General features: G+C 43.4%; 1 protein-coding gene across 2 annotated transcripts in view; it reads left to right on the top strand.

Annotated features, from left to right (window-relative positions):
- Positions 1–15,017, top strand: part of ARG2 (arginase 2) — a 34,801-nt gene that overhangs the window by 1,528 nt on the left and 18,256 nt on the right. The window lies entirely within an intron of this gene.

Genomic DNA, 15,017 nt, shown 5'->3' with positions numbered 1-15,017 from the left:
CTCAGTGAGAGGTCCTTCTGATTTATCAGTCTAACCAGTTTCCTGTCTTCAAGTCATTTGTTTCCTCCTTAGTTTTAAGAACTTGCTATGACTGTAAGCAGAGACTTAGATCTGTGTTCTCCAAACTTCCCTGATTATGAAAATAACTTGGTTTATTTATCAGAAATAGAGATTCCTTGGCTTCACTGAGGACGAATCTGATTTTCTGGCTCTGAAGTGGGACCCAGGCATGTGCATTTTCACAGACAACCCAAATAATCAGAAGTAATATTGCTGTCTTGTAATCAGGATAGTGTTCTAAACATACAGAACCGGAAGTAAATCCCACCCACAGATATATGCCATTTGTCTAGTAATGAAAAAGCTTTTTAGTAACAGGGCACCAAATTCCAATACCCTTGTGGTATGAAGTTTCATATATCGAACTCAGATGTTTCTAGCTGCTATTCAAGGCCATTTCCTCTGTTATATTAGGACCATTCACATATCTCTTCTGGAGCTATAAAGTGCAAAAGGCATGGCAGTAGGGAACTATAGGTCCTGGAGACAGTAATACAGAGGCTAGGTGGACTCTCCCCTCTCCATGCTTGCTTAGAAATCCCCTAAGCATGCTAATCCCCTCCCCACGCTTGCTTAGAAATCTCTGCTGATCATTGAGTCCATTCCAGGGGTAGGTCATCTCCCTCTAAAACAGGATTAATGAACTCTCCGAAATCACCTTGAATTGTGAGGGGCCCTTCGTACACCACTGGCTACATATGGATGTGGTGTTTTGGTTTGAATACTGAAAACTTTTCTGTTAAATAATAAAGAACCCTACTGAAGAAGGAACTATAATTGATCACTTTAATAACTTTTCAAGTTTACCACCAAAGATGAGAGAGAAGATTTACTCTTCATGTGTCAACAAGTTACCTGATGGGATGAGATCATCCCCCTCTTCCTGCTTATAAATGAAGGTGTGTGTACTTAGTCGATCAGTCATGTCTGACTTTTTGAGACCCCATGGACTATAGCCCACCAGGCTCCTCTGTCCATGGGCATTCTCCAGGAAAGAATAATGGAGCAGGTTGTCATGCCCTCCTCCAGGGGATCTTCCCACTTCAGGGATTGAACCCAGGTCTCCCACATTGCAGGCGCATTTTTTACCATCTGATCCACCAGGGAACCCCATAAATGAGGATACTGTCTCTTTGAATCAGCTGTATATTCTTTCTTTTTAAAAATGTCTTTTACACTAAGGAAAGCAATTTCTGCTAATCGCTATTTTTTAATACTGGGTAAACCTGCAGCCCATCTGATAAACAGCCTAGCTTTGCTAAAATTGCCTTCTCATTCTATTCTGCCTTAAGATACTCCTGATGGGAATCAATTGTAGCTTCTTACAGGGGAAGTTAGTAAAATCCAGCTGCTGCTGCTGAATGAGGGGGAGGGGAACATTTATAGCAGCTTCTCTTGCTCTTGCTTTGTAGACCTTCAAATACCAGAGCCTGGTATTTTTCCACTCCAACCTGGGGAAGCCACTCTCCCTAAAAATTCCACTCGCTCAAAAACTTCTTGTGTAAATTTCCAACCTAAAGTGATGATGAAGTTTCAGTTTATTTGGTCTCCCCTTTAATTTTTTCAGATATTTTTAGTTTTACACTTTATGTCCTTACCCTGTAGCTGATTGGCAGCCCGCTATTACAAGCAGTCTGAAATACGATCTCATTGCATATTAATAAGATCGTGGCACTCAGCATATTTCCAGCATGTAGTTTTGGCTAATCTCCAAGAAGATGCTGGAGAAAAGTACCAAGAGAAGTTTTAAATGGCAGTATTCTGAAACAGTACCAAATAAGCAGCGTGAGTCAAATTTCAAGGGAGAGAAGACCCATGGAAAGGTAGCTCACAAATCCCTTTGTTCCTTGCCTTCTGCTCTGATGTCACAGGCTGCTGGTGTTGCCATGGCATCAGTTAAACTTCCTGTTCCCTGAATGAATGTATTTGTATTTGATTTTGTCTGGGTTTGTTTGTTCCTTTCCCTGGGCTTAGTTAGGCCATTCAGTGGTTCCTCTCTTGGGTGACCACTTTAGTATATAAAGAGAGCCTGAGAGAAACGAAGAAGTACTTTCTCTGGCAAGGCTTAGGTGCAGGTCCATTGCTCCTGATTCTAGTTAGCGCTTATGGTCATGGTAATTTGCACTCTTTCCTCCAGAAGGGGAATGAATGTTCTGTAGGTAAGATAGTTATAAACTGAGACTAACAGTTTGAGGTGTCTGTTATTGTAATTATGGTAATTTGACCCATCTGTGGTAAGGAGTGATGGCAGCCACTGAAATGACAAACCTAAATGACAGTGCTCCCAAGATCAGCTAAGGGTTCTGGAGTTCAGGAAGCCATTGTTCCCCTCAACTAGGCAAGGGACATTTATGCTTTTGTCCCATTTGGTGCTCCATTGGAGAGCAGGGCAGGAATCTCTGGTTGAGACCTAAGCATCTGGTTTGCTTCAGCAAGAACCAATAGAGAGCCAGAGATAGTTTAAACATAGAGATATCAGAGCTGTTTGTTTGGAACAGATTGCTATGTGAGTGCAGGGGTCTGTGTGTAGTAGAGAATGTTTCAATGTTTGGTAGAGAATGGTAGCCATCACACATTTAGTTGTATGATAGTGATGCTTCAGCCTGGCTGCCATCCTACCTTTGTACTGAAACTACCCTGAGTAAGCTTACTTACTTACTTTTTTTTGTCAGCCTCTTTTTTGCTGGACCTCTCTACTATATACCACTTTATTCCTGAAATATCCTGTAAGCTAAGACACTGCTGTCTTCTGAGCCTTCTCCCCATTGCCTGGTCCTTCCTGGACTCCTTTGTGGGATCCTCCTCTTCTTCCCAACTCTCAAGTGCTCATGTCCCCAGTGTTCCTCCAGCTTTCTTCTGAGTAGCTTCATCTCACTGTCACAGATGTCTCAAACTCAACAGGATAGAAACAAAATTCATTACCTCCCTCCCCAGTTTGGTCCTTGGTAGGGGAGCTAAGATCCCACATGCTTTGTGGTTCCCCCCCCCCAAAAGACATAAAAACAATATTGTAGCAAACTCAATAAAGACTTGTAAAAAGGTCCACATAAAAATAAAAAGATCGTGCATACCACTGTGAAGATTGACAGTCCCACATGCTGCACCTAAGACCCAGTGGAGCAAAACACATACTTTTTTTTTTTTAAAGAGAATATTCAAAAAAAGATCCTTTATAATTTGACCCTCAACTACCTCTTCAGACTTCTCTCCATCCACATTCCACTTCATTTTTGTTGTAACTAGGGTTGTGGGCACTTGACCTCGGCTCTACCAATAGAAACACCCATCCTAAACTTTGTCTTGATATTCTGGATGGAGCAGTAAAGATTTCATTCCGTGAGGGGCCGTGGTGGCAGCAGTTCCAGCAGTAGCTTCTGTCCGTGGGGTCAGCCATGCAAACTGCAGTGCTTCCTACCTGCCAGTAGTGGAGCTGAGGGCTGCAGGAGTGTCTTCACTGGGCAAACCTGCATTGGAAAGGCAGAGTCTTAACCACTGGACCACCAGGGAAGTCCCAAGCGTAAAACTTGAAAACATCATCAAGTTTAGGCATGCCTGACTACGGTAAACAGACCTACCTTAGTGTGTTAACTATGACTTATTAAGAATTTTACGTTCGGTGTTCTGTATCTTAAGCATGGTGGAGGTTATAGGAGTACATATATTTGCCAAAACTCATTGCACTTAAAATGTCAATGAATATAAAGTATGCATCAAAGCTGTTTAAACATTTCTAGGTTTATTCTTTTTTTCTTTTCATACTGTGCATGGGGTTCTCAAGGCAAGAATACTGAAGTGGTTTGCCATTCTCTTCTCCAGTGGAGAGCCAACTCGTTGGAAAAGACCCTGATGCTGGGAAAGATTGAGGACAGGAGGAGGAGGGGTCGACAGAGGATGAGTTGGTTGGATGGCATCACTGGCTCAATAGATACGAGTTTGAGCAAACTCCAGGAGATAGTGAAGGACAGGGAAGTCTGGCATGCTGCAGCCTACACAGTCACAAAGAGTTGGACATGACTTAGTGATTGAACAATAGGTTTATTTTTAGGGTCAGCTTTTAGTCACTAAAGACTATAACAAGTTCACTAATTTGCATTGTGACTGTCTGCAGGTGTTAGTCACTTAGTCGTGTCCAACTCTTTGTGACCCCATGGACTGTAGCCCGCAAGGCTCCTCTATCCATGGAATTCTCCAGGCAAGAATACTGGAGTGGGTAGCCATTCCCTTCTCCAGGGGATCTTCCTGACCCAGAGAAAGAACCCTGGTCTCCTACATTGCAGGCAGATTCTTTACCATCTGAGCCACCAGGGAAGCCCACAATTTCATTAATTTGTATATTCAAAAAATTTGAGTACTACAGAGGAATTAAAAAGCCTCTTGATGAAAGTGAAAGAGGAAAGTGAAAAAGTTGGCTTAAAGCTCAAAATTCAGAAAACTAAGATCATAGCATCCAGTCCCATCACTTCATGGGAAATAGATGGGGAAACAGTGGAAACAGTGTCAGATTTTATTTTTTGGGCTCCAAAATCACTGCAGATGGTGACTGCAGCCATGAAATTAAAAGATGCTTACTCCTTGGAAGGAAAGTTATGACCAACCTAGATAGCATATTGAAAAGCAGAGACATTACTTTGCCAACAAAGGTCTGTCTAGTCAAGGCTATGGTTTTTCCTGTGGTCATGTATGGATGTGAGAGTTGGACTGTGAAGAAGGCTGAGTGCCAAAGAATGGATGCTTTTGAACTGTGGTGTTGGAGAAGACTCTTGAGAGTCCCTTGGACTGCAAGGAGATCCAACCAGTCCATCCTAAAGGAGATCAGTCCTGGGTGTTCTTTGGAAGGACTGATGCTAAAGCTGAAACTCCAATACTTTGGCCACCTCTTGCTAAGAGTTGACTCATTGGAAAAGACCCTGATGCCGGGAAGGATTGGGGGCAGGAGGAGAAGGGGACGACAGAGGATGAGATGGCTGGATGGCATCACTGACTCGATGGACGTGAGTCTGGGTGAACTCCGGGAGTTGGTGATGGACAGGGAGGCCTGGTGTGCTGCAATTAATGGGGTCACAAAGAGTCGGACATGACTGAGCGACTGAACTGAACTGAACTGACTGAAGCTTTAGGTACTAGAAATACAATAGTGAACAAAACAGAAATACCTGTTATCACGGAACTCTCATTCTAATGAGGGGTAGTTGGAAGCTGATATAATTAAAACATACAGTATGTCAGATGTAATGACATAAATAAATAAATGAATGTAAGAGTTGGGGGATGGGGTAAGCACTGCAGATGTAGGTAGGAGGCTTCACTGAGAAGGGGTCCTGTGAACAGACCTTTGGGAGATAAGGAACCATGTGCATATCTGAAAGAAAAGCATTTTAGGAAAAAGGTAAGTGCAGTAAGTGAAGTGTAAAGACCCTGAGATAGAAAAGTGCCTGGAATGCTGAGGGAACAAAAAGCTACTCCTAAGGTGGTGTTGGAGAAGACTCTTGAGAGTCCCTTGGACTGCAAGGAGATCCAACCAGTCCATTCTGAAGGAGATCAGCCCTGGGATTTCTTTGGAAGGAATGATGCTAAAGCTGAAACTCCAGTACTTTGGCCACCTCATGCGAAGAGTTGACTCACTGGAAAAGACTCTGATGCTGGGAGGGATTGGGTGCAGGAGGAGAAGGGGACGACAGAGGATGAGATGGCTGGATGGCATTACTGACTCGATGGACGTGAGCCTGAGTGAACTCCAGGAGTTGGTGATGGACAGGGAGGCCTACTGTGCTGCGATTCATGGGGTCGCAAAGGGTCGGACACGACTGAGCGACTGAACTGAACTGAACTGAAGGTCCTTCCAGTGGTTGTCTTGTGGAAAGGGGAGGGCCTTTCTACACTCTCATCTCCAGTTTTTCAAGAAAAGCCAGAAATCTGGGTTCTTATAGGAGATTTAAAAAAAACATGATATCATAAAATGGAATATTGAGTCACAAAAATGAATGAATTGCCAGTTTATGCTGCAAAATGGATAAACTCTAACAGCATGATGCTGAGTGAAAGAAGGAAGAAGACTACATATCGTATAAATCCATTTATATGAAATGTCCAGAGCAGGCAAATCTATATAGAAAATGATTAGTGGTTCCCAGCGACTCAGGAGAGAGAGAATGGGGAGTGACTGCTAGTGGGTCCTTTTGGAGTGTGTTAAACATTTCTGGAATTAGTAATTTGCTAATTAATGCCTTGGCAAAAGTACACGTCACTAATGAGCTTGAATATAGGCAAATCTATTATAGGCATTACTGGGTGGGGTTTGGCAAATTTTAATATAACTGTATCTTTCCTGCTTAGAAAAAGGCAGCACAGAATTTAACTTACATCTTGTATTTCAAAGTTGTTTGATAGCTAACCTTTATTATGTTCTAGGCACTGTGATAGGCTTTTGCTCTTATGAGATCCTTACTCTTAAGAGCAAATTATGACATTAGGATGGCTAGCATCAAAAATAAAAAACGGTTGTTGGTGAGGATGTGGAGCTGTTGGTACCCTTGTGCACTGTTGGTGGGAATATAAAATCATTCAGGTACTGTGGAAAACAGTATGGCATTTTCTCAAAGTTAAAAATAGTTAATAGATGAGCTACAAATTCTACTCTGGGCACACATTCAACGGAATTGAAAAACAGGGTTTCAAAGAGATGTTCGTATACCCATATTCATAGCAGCATGCTTCATAATAACAGCCAAACGGTGGAAGCAACCAAGCGTCCCCTAATGGACGAATGGATAAACAAAATGTGGTACAAACATACAACAGAAAATTAGCCTTAGAAAGGAAACTGACATATGCTGTAACATGTTGAACCTTGAGCATTATGTTAAGTGATATAAACCAGTTGCAAAAAGACATACTGTATGATTCCATTTATGAGGTACCTGGAGTAGTCAGATTCATAGGGGCAAAGTAGAATGGTGGTTCAGGGACTGGAAGAAGAGGGAATGGAGAGAGATGGTTTAATGGGTACAGAATCTCAGGTTTACAAGAAAGAGTTCTGGAGATGGATGGTGGTGATCATTACCTAGCAATGTGAATGTACTTAATACCCCTTAAAAGTGATTAAGATGGTTATTTTTATGTGTATTTTACCATAATTTAAATTTATGTGTATTTTACCACAATTTAAAATTTGAAAATGTATTAGAATATTCTAAGAACATGGAAGTTCACTTGAGGTTGTAACTTCTTAGGGACATAATAATGCTGTATGCTTGAAATTTTTTCAACTTGTTATTTAGCACACTGTTCTATAAATAAAAACTGAGAATGGAAAGAAAAAGTATGGCCTGAAGGTCATACAGTCAGCAGTAGAAGTAGTTGAGAGCTTCACAACTTGCCATATACAACCTAGCCCCTCAGTTGGGGCAGTCAGCTGCTTTCTTGGTTCATCACAGCTGAATAAGCTGAGTGGCCCCATCATAAAGGTATGGTCTCCAGCTTCTTCTGAAATTCCTGTATTTCTCATGATGACTATTTCAAACCTACCCACACTTCTCCTATTTTTCCAACTCAAGTATGAACTCCCTTAACTTCTAGCTCTTCTCCCCATCATCCCTCCAATTAGTTGTATCTACAAAGATGTTATGACACTCTCCTTAGAGGATGAGGTATCCAGTCCTTCCTTAATAGACAGGTACAATTGCACGTGATGAAAGTCCCAGATAACAGTGCTTTAAGAAAAACAGTTCACTCTCCAGGAAATAGAGTCTAGAGAGAAGTCAGAGCTGGTTTGGAGGCCCAGTTCTTTGACATTCAGACCTAGATTCTTATCTTGCTGTATTACCAGCAAGGCCTCTATCTAATGGTCCCTTAAGGCTGTGGCCTCGTTTCTGGTGGCAGGATGGGAGAATGAACCAAGAAGGGCAGAGGGAGAGCCTGCGCTTTCCCTTAAGGGAAGTTCCCAGGACGTTGCTGGAGGATGCCGCTGCTTGTCCTCTTGGCCCCAGCATGTCGCATGGCCACAGCCAGCTGGAAAGGAAGATGCTGAATTTAGTCTATTCTAGGGGGTCACGTCTCAGCTATTAATAAAATTCTTTCTGGAGGAAGGGAAGAGCAGATACTGGACAAGTGATTCTTGGCCATGCCATCTCCCTGTGGTCTAGAGCCTGTGCCTTTCTACTTCCTGAGTGACCTTGTTCCAGCACTTAGCCCTTCTTTCCCTTGTTTCTCAGCACCTGTCTACTAACCTGTCCCTTCAATAATTCAGTGCAAATCTTACCCACCTCCCACCCCTGTCTGCCAAATGTAGCCTTCCAGCCCTTGTCCGATATTTTGCTTCTCTTCAGAGCCACTGTCTTAGCTTCCCCACTGTCTTTTTACACATCTCCTTGCTATAACCGGGTGTCCTGGGCCATCACTGCAATGAAACTGATTTTGCTAAGGTCTCTGACCTCCTACTTTCTAATACGGTAGATTCTGCAACATTCACATTTGACACTATTAGCCATGCCATCCTTATTGAAGCTGACACCACCCTCTTCTGCTTTTAATTCTTTGGGTTTCTTTGCAATATTCTCCGCCGCCTACATGTTGGTATTCATCAGGGTTTTTGCCCTTGATCCTCTTGCTGTATGCTGCCTTGGTTGGCAATTTGTCCATTTCCATGGCCTTTCTGGTACTGGTACATTAATGCCTCCAGAGCTTTATCTCCAACACTTAAAATTCCCTTTCCTTCCAGCTCCAAACTTATATGCCAGCTGGCTTCCATGTATCTTAACTTTTTTATTATGGAAGTGTTCAAACATAAGAAAAGTAGAGATGGTAACATAATGAATTTGATGTCTATCACCTAGTACCAATTATCCATACCTGGCAATGTTTCTCATCCCACCTCCATACCTTTTGAAGCAAATAACAGACATCATATTTTTTCATCTGCAAATATTTCATTGTATTTCTTCAAAATTCAAGAAAGCTTTAAAATTAACTACAATATTTACTGCATCTAAAATAAGTTAGTATCAAATACAGAGTATCGGGGAAATATAATTTAAAAGAATTTCTCAACTGAGAACCTGTCCACAGAGAAGGAAAACAGTTTATTTTTGAATAAGCATTAAATCAGGCAATCTGCTGAAAAATTACAAAGATAAAGAAATCTTACTCTTTTCTATAGCCAAGCAGGTGCAAGTACAATCCATGTTTTTAAGATTAATAACTAGACCTCCAGTTAGAAGACTTTGAGAGTTGACCTTATGTCACAGGGCTTCCCATGTGGCACTATTGGTAAAGAACCCACCTGCCAATGCAGGAGACAGAAGAGACTCAGGTTCAATCCCTGGGTCAGGAAGATCCTCTGGAGGAGGGCATGGCAACCCATTCCAGTATTCTTGCCTGGAGAATCCCATAGACAGAGGAGCCTGGTGGGCTCCAATCCATGGGATTGTGAAGAGTTAGACATGACTGAATCGACTTAGCAGGCACACAGTTATATCACATGTTCAGTTCAGTACAGGCGCTCAGTTGTGTCCAATTCTTTGTGACCCCACGAACTGCAGCACGCCAAGCCTCCCTGTCCATCACCAACTCCCGGAGTCCACCCAAACTCATGTCCATTGAGTCGGTGATGCCATCCAACCATCTCATCCTCTGCCGTCCCCTTCTTCTCCTGCCCTCAATCTTTCCCAGCATCAGGGTCTTTTCCAATGAGTCAGCTCTTCACATCAGGTGGCCAAAGTACTGGAGTTTCAGCTTCAACATCAGTCCTTCCAATGAATACCCAGGACTGATCTCCTTGCAGTCTAAGGGACTCTCAAGAGTCTTCTCAACACCACAGTTCAAAAGCATCAATTCTTCTGTGCTCAGCTTTCTGTATAGTTCAACTCTCATATCCATAAATGACTACTGGAAAAAATATCATATGTAGTTCATCCTAAATTATCATGGAACTTGGAGGGACTACTTTAGTTGACTGGCTTTATCTGGAGGGGAAACAAACATCTCACATCTTAACATGGGAGGTAGTTTTTTGGCTAATTGAAGCAAGGAGCCCACCATCCATGCCCTTAGAACTGGGAGGTTGAGACCCTGGATGTTTGCATTTCAAAAAGTGGTTCCCAGCTCCTGAGGAAACATTCCTAGGTTCTGAGGCCTATTTAGTCGTAAAGATTACTTGCATGTGAAAAGGACAGAGAAAGAAATTCTGAAACACAGGGAGGGGAAAAGTCTACCCTTGTTTTCAACAGGGATAATTAAGTCTATTTTCAATTTGTATCTGTCTTTGCACAGTTAAGATTCACAGTGCCCAACTGATTTACACTTGTGGTTGATCTGTAGAGGAAACTAGGTCATTTGTCTGTAGAACCTCTCAGCTTGGATTTTGCAGATGGCATCCTTGTAGCATTCTGTGACATGTTCTTTGTCCTCTGTATTTCCTGTCACCTGGTTACTGAATCTAGATTCTTGGTCAAATTCAGGTCCAGCTTTTTGTTTTTTTTCCTGGCAGTTCTGCTTCTTGTGCTCAGTCACATATGACTCTTTGTGGGGCCATGGACTGTAGCCCACCAGACTCCTCTGCCCGTGGAATTTCCCAGGCAAGAATACTGGAGTGGGTAGCCATTTCCTTCTCCAGGGTATCTTCCCAACCCAGGGATCAAACCCAGGTCTCCTACATTGCAGGCAGATTCTTTACCATCTGAGCCACCAGGTGACATGTTTTCATTCAAAGTGATGTCGTCAGTCACTGAATACTCGTTGAGCCTTTAACTTGTTGAATTGAGCCATTAACCCACTCCTGTGTATGAGCAAGAGGATAGTCTCTAACACCCCAATGTCAGTGCATCCAAAACTGAACTTACCAACATCTCTACCCCCTTTCCCTGTGCTTTCTTATCTCTGGTGGTAGCAGAGCCAGAAAGCTGGAGGGCAAATCCTTTCTCCCCCGTAGCCCTTTTAAGTATTGCTGGAATCTTGTTAGCTCTCTCCCACCGCCTTGTCTTTATAGCCCCTCTGGCAGCGGCTCTTCTGCAGGCCAGGCAGTTTTCCAGAGGCCACCGGATCACCAGATCTACAGTGCAGATTTGATCCGTCACCTCCTGATTGAACCTTAGTAGCTCCTACTGCATATAGAACCTGAACCCTGCCTCTTCCCGCCTCATCTCTCTGCAATCATCCCTGACGGTCCCTGGGCATTGTTGTGTAGGGCTGAAGGCACTGTGTGCCTTTTCTGCTTGGCAAGCCTCTCTCCTTTTATTCCTGACTAAAACCTTCAAGATTCAGATACCGACTCTTCTGAGATGCCCTCTTGGCTCATCCTGGGTCTGAGTCAGCACCTTCTCGTGACTCTTCCCATCACACCCTGTGTATGATGGCATCATCACAATTAGCAGCGGTCTGTGCTTTCCCCGCCTGTCTTCTGACCAGGCTGTGAGCGCCCTGAAGGCTGCAGCCAGGCACACAGTCAGCACACAGTCAGCTTTTGTTGAAGGAAGAAATGGGGCGAAGCATTCTAGCTGTCTTCTGGAACTTCATTCCCATCGTGACCCATGGGATTTTCCTGGATCACAACTTCCTTTCTCTCCAAATGGTTTGCTCCTCAGAAGCCCCCTGGTTTCCCAGATTTTAAAAATGTATGACAATAAATAATATATCAAATTGATATATTATCAGATTATATATATTAATCTATATATCTGTCACGTATCAAATTGTTTAATTCTTACAAGGTGTTGGGCTACCAGTTGAATGAACTTAGTCACACTAAGTGCTGGTAAGCAGTGATGGCCAGTTTTTGCCTCCTTTTTTGAAACATGCTTGGTCTTAATCTAGAACCTAAGAATCCAATGATGACTGCTTCAAGAAAGGCTGACCTCTAGTTGCTTTAGACAGAAGAGGAATTGTTCCTTTCCTATCCAAGACAATACCGTTCAAAGGCCTAGAACCTAAGGGATTACTGTGGTTAGTTTAAATAACTTAGTCCTTGAATAAATTTACTTGTCCTTTGTATTAATGAGCAAGCTCTCCTGGTAGGGAGGGTGTATTCCTGTAATAGATGTAGTAATGCTAAGATCTGATGAGAAGATAGCATCTTTCTGGCTCCCTCCTCTATCCCAAGAAACCAGAATTACAGAATAGGAAAAGAAGTAGAAAATACCTTCCTGTGTGACTGAGAATTGAGTCACAGTGGGGTGTAGCATTGTGGTTAGGGCTTTTGGAGAATCGGTGTCCCAAATGAAATTGGCCGTGCCTTTCAATTCTTTTGTAGGGAAGGTAGAAAATTTGAACTGTGTGTGAGAGCTGGACTCCTTAGGAGCCATTGTGATGAGAAATCAATGGGCCTATGTGTATTTGCTACTTCTCACCGAAAACCCTTTTCTTCTCAAAAGGACATAATCATATTACAAACAAGTTTTGGGAAGTCGTAAATTACACCATCTGTTGTGAGGAAAGGGTAGGGTGGAGAGAAAAACCACAAAGATGCCTCATCTTGTTGAACTAATACCATGTGACCCTTAGTGTGTGTAGGCTTTTCCTTGTTCAGATCAGGTCAGATCAGATCAGTTGCTCAGTCGTGTCCGACTCTTTGCGACCCCATGAATTGCAGCACACCAGGCCTCCCTGTCCATCACCAACTCCCGGAGTTCACTGAGACTCATGTCCATCGAGTCAGTGATGCCATCCAGCCATCTCATCCTCTGTCGTCCCCTTCTCCTCCTGCCCCCAATCCCTCCCAGCATCAGAGTCTTTTCCAATGAGTCAACTCTTCGCATGAGGTGGCCAAAGTACTGGAGTTTCAGCTTTAGCATCATTCCTTCCAAAGAAATCCCAGGGCTGATCTCCTTCAGAATGGACTGGTTGGATCTCCTTGCAGTCCAAGGGACTCTCAAGAGTCTTCTCCAACAGCACAGTTCAAAAGCATCAATTCTTCGGCGCTCAGCCTTCTTCACAGTCCAACTCTCACATCCATACATGACCAATGGAAAAACCATAGCCTTGACTAGACGAACCTTGTTGGCAAAGTAGTGTCTCTGTTTTTGAATATGCTATCTAGGTTGGTCATAACTTTCCTTCCAAGGAGTAAGTGTCTTTTAACTTCATGGCTGCAGTCACCATCTGCAGTGATTTTGGAGCCCAGAAAAATAAAGTCTGCCACTGTTTCCACTGTTTCCCCATCTATTTCCCAGGAAGTGGTGGGACCGGATGCCATGATCTTAGTTTTCTGAATGTTGAGCTTTAAGCCAACTTCTTCACTCTCCACTTTCACTTTCATCAAGAGGCCTTTTAGTTCCTCTTCACTTTCTGCCATAAGGGTGGTGTCATCTGCATATCTGAGGTTATTGATACTTCTCCCGGCAATCTTGATTCCAGCTTGTGTTTTCCTTGTTACCTTATTTTAACTAACAACTGTGTGAGGGTGGGCACACTTCGAGACTGAACTTGGTTGGAGATCTTGACTCTTCTGGGCAGTCACAGCCAGAGGACAGCTTTCCTTTGCATCTGTTGTGACCATACATGAGCCACCCTGGCCACCTGGTCTCCATGCACTGTGCTTTTGAATAGTGTGGAATGTGATCGGTCTGGTTTGTTGAGGTTCCTTGGGAAACTCACTGGGGTGCTAGCCCAGGTCTGGGGCAGGGAGCTACACATCTGGACTGGTTCACTGGCAGAGCCTTAGTAGTCACCCGCCCTTTCAGTCCTTCCTGGAACAAGGTGAAGCATCCAGAATTTAAAAAAGAAAAAAGATCACATATTCTGAAGAGCACTATTTTAGCCCCAGGGATCGTCGCTATCTCCTTCTGTGGTTAGATAGTGAAGTAGCTTGAGGTCTTGTCAGCATGTTAACAACAGATCTTTTTCTCAGAGAAGCTTAACAGTCTTGTTTGGAATGAGGGAAAGTGGTTATGTTGCAGTGACTTGTGAAGCCAGAGGAACCCTCCTCTTCTCTCTGCCCCTGCCTGTGTTGGAATCAGGCTGCCATCTGTCCACTGAAGATCTGAAGATCTGCCTGAGAAAGCTGAGCTGGCTGGCTCACCATGGTCTAGAAGTGCCTGGAGGGTTGACATGAGTTGGGTACAGAGGGGCATACATTACTAAGCCTATTCTCAGCAGGCGATGCCCTGTTCTCCTTCAGCAAGAAGTTCAGATGTAGCTGGAAAACCAATTAGCAGGAAACAATATAAATATGAATATAATATAAATATAAATGGTGCTGCAAGTCATCTCTTGTTACATGTCTTGAGCCAAACTTTCGAGCTTGTTTTGTGTTGGGGTTTTTTTTACACCAGGATCACAGTCACGCACAGGCATCTAGTAACACCACGTCTGTATCAGCTGATCTTGAGGTTAAGTCCGGTATGTGTTAGATGGACATGTCTGGAGTGACCAGCCTGGATGCTGGGATTAACCTTCCATCCTCGAGCCCCCTGTGCCACTCTCCTTGGCCTTCCTCAGCTGTGGTCTTAGAGTAGCACTGTAACTGTTTTCAATAAGTTGGTCTTCCAGGTACAACTTTGAGGTTCTAAGAATTAGCAGGTGCAGTCCTTTTAAAATACCAGGAAATCCCTTTCTGTGGGATGAAATCTGCCATGTACAACATATGAATCTGTAACTTTAAGAGCCACCAGTGTTCTCTTGGCGCCAAATGAGAACTCAGAGTCTTTGTTTTTCTGCACGTTTCACTGACTCATTATTCCTGACAAATCGTAAGCACTCATCCTGTTCAAGGACAGTTCAAAAGACTGTACACTAATGGACCCTCGGGCTTCCCAGGTGGCTCATCTGCCTGACAAGCAGGAGACATGGGTTCAATCCCTGGATCGGGAAGATCCCCTGGAGACGAAATGGCAGTCCATTCCAGTATTCTTGCCTGGGAAATCCTGGACAGAGGAGCCTGGCTAAGAGTTGGACATGATTTAGCGACTAAACAACAGCACAATAGACTCTTAGCTTTACTCCAAGTCTAATATTCTGCCAGTAGGCTC

This window comes from Bos mutus, chromosome 10 (genome assembly GCF_027580195.1).
Source record: "Bos mutus isolate GX-2022 chromosome 10, NWIPB_WYAK_1.1, whole genome shotgun sequence".
In the NCBI taxonomy this organism is placed as follows: Eukaryota; Metazoa; Chordata; class Mammalia; order Artiodactyla; family Bovidae; genus Bos; species Bos mutus.
The sequence above is the reverse complement of the archived record's forward strand: the minus strand, read 5'-3'. Positions and strand labels throughout refer to the sequence as shown.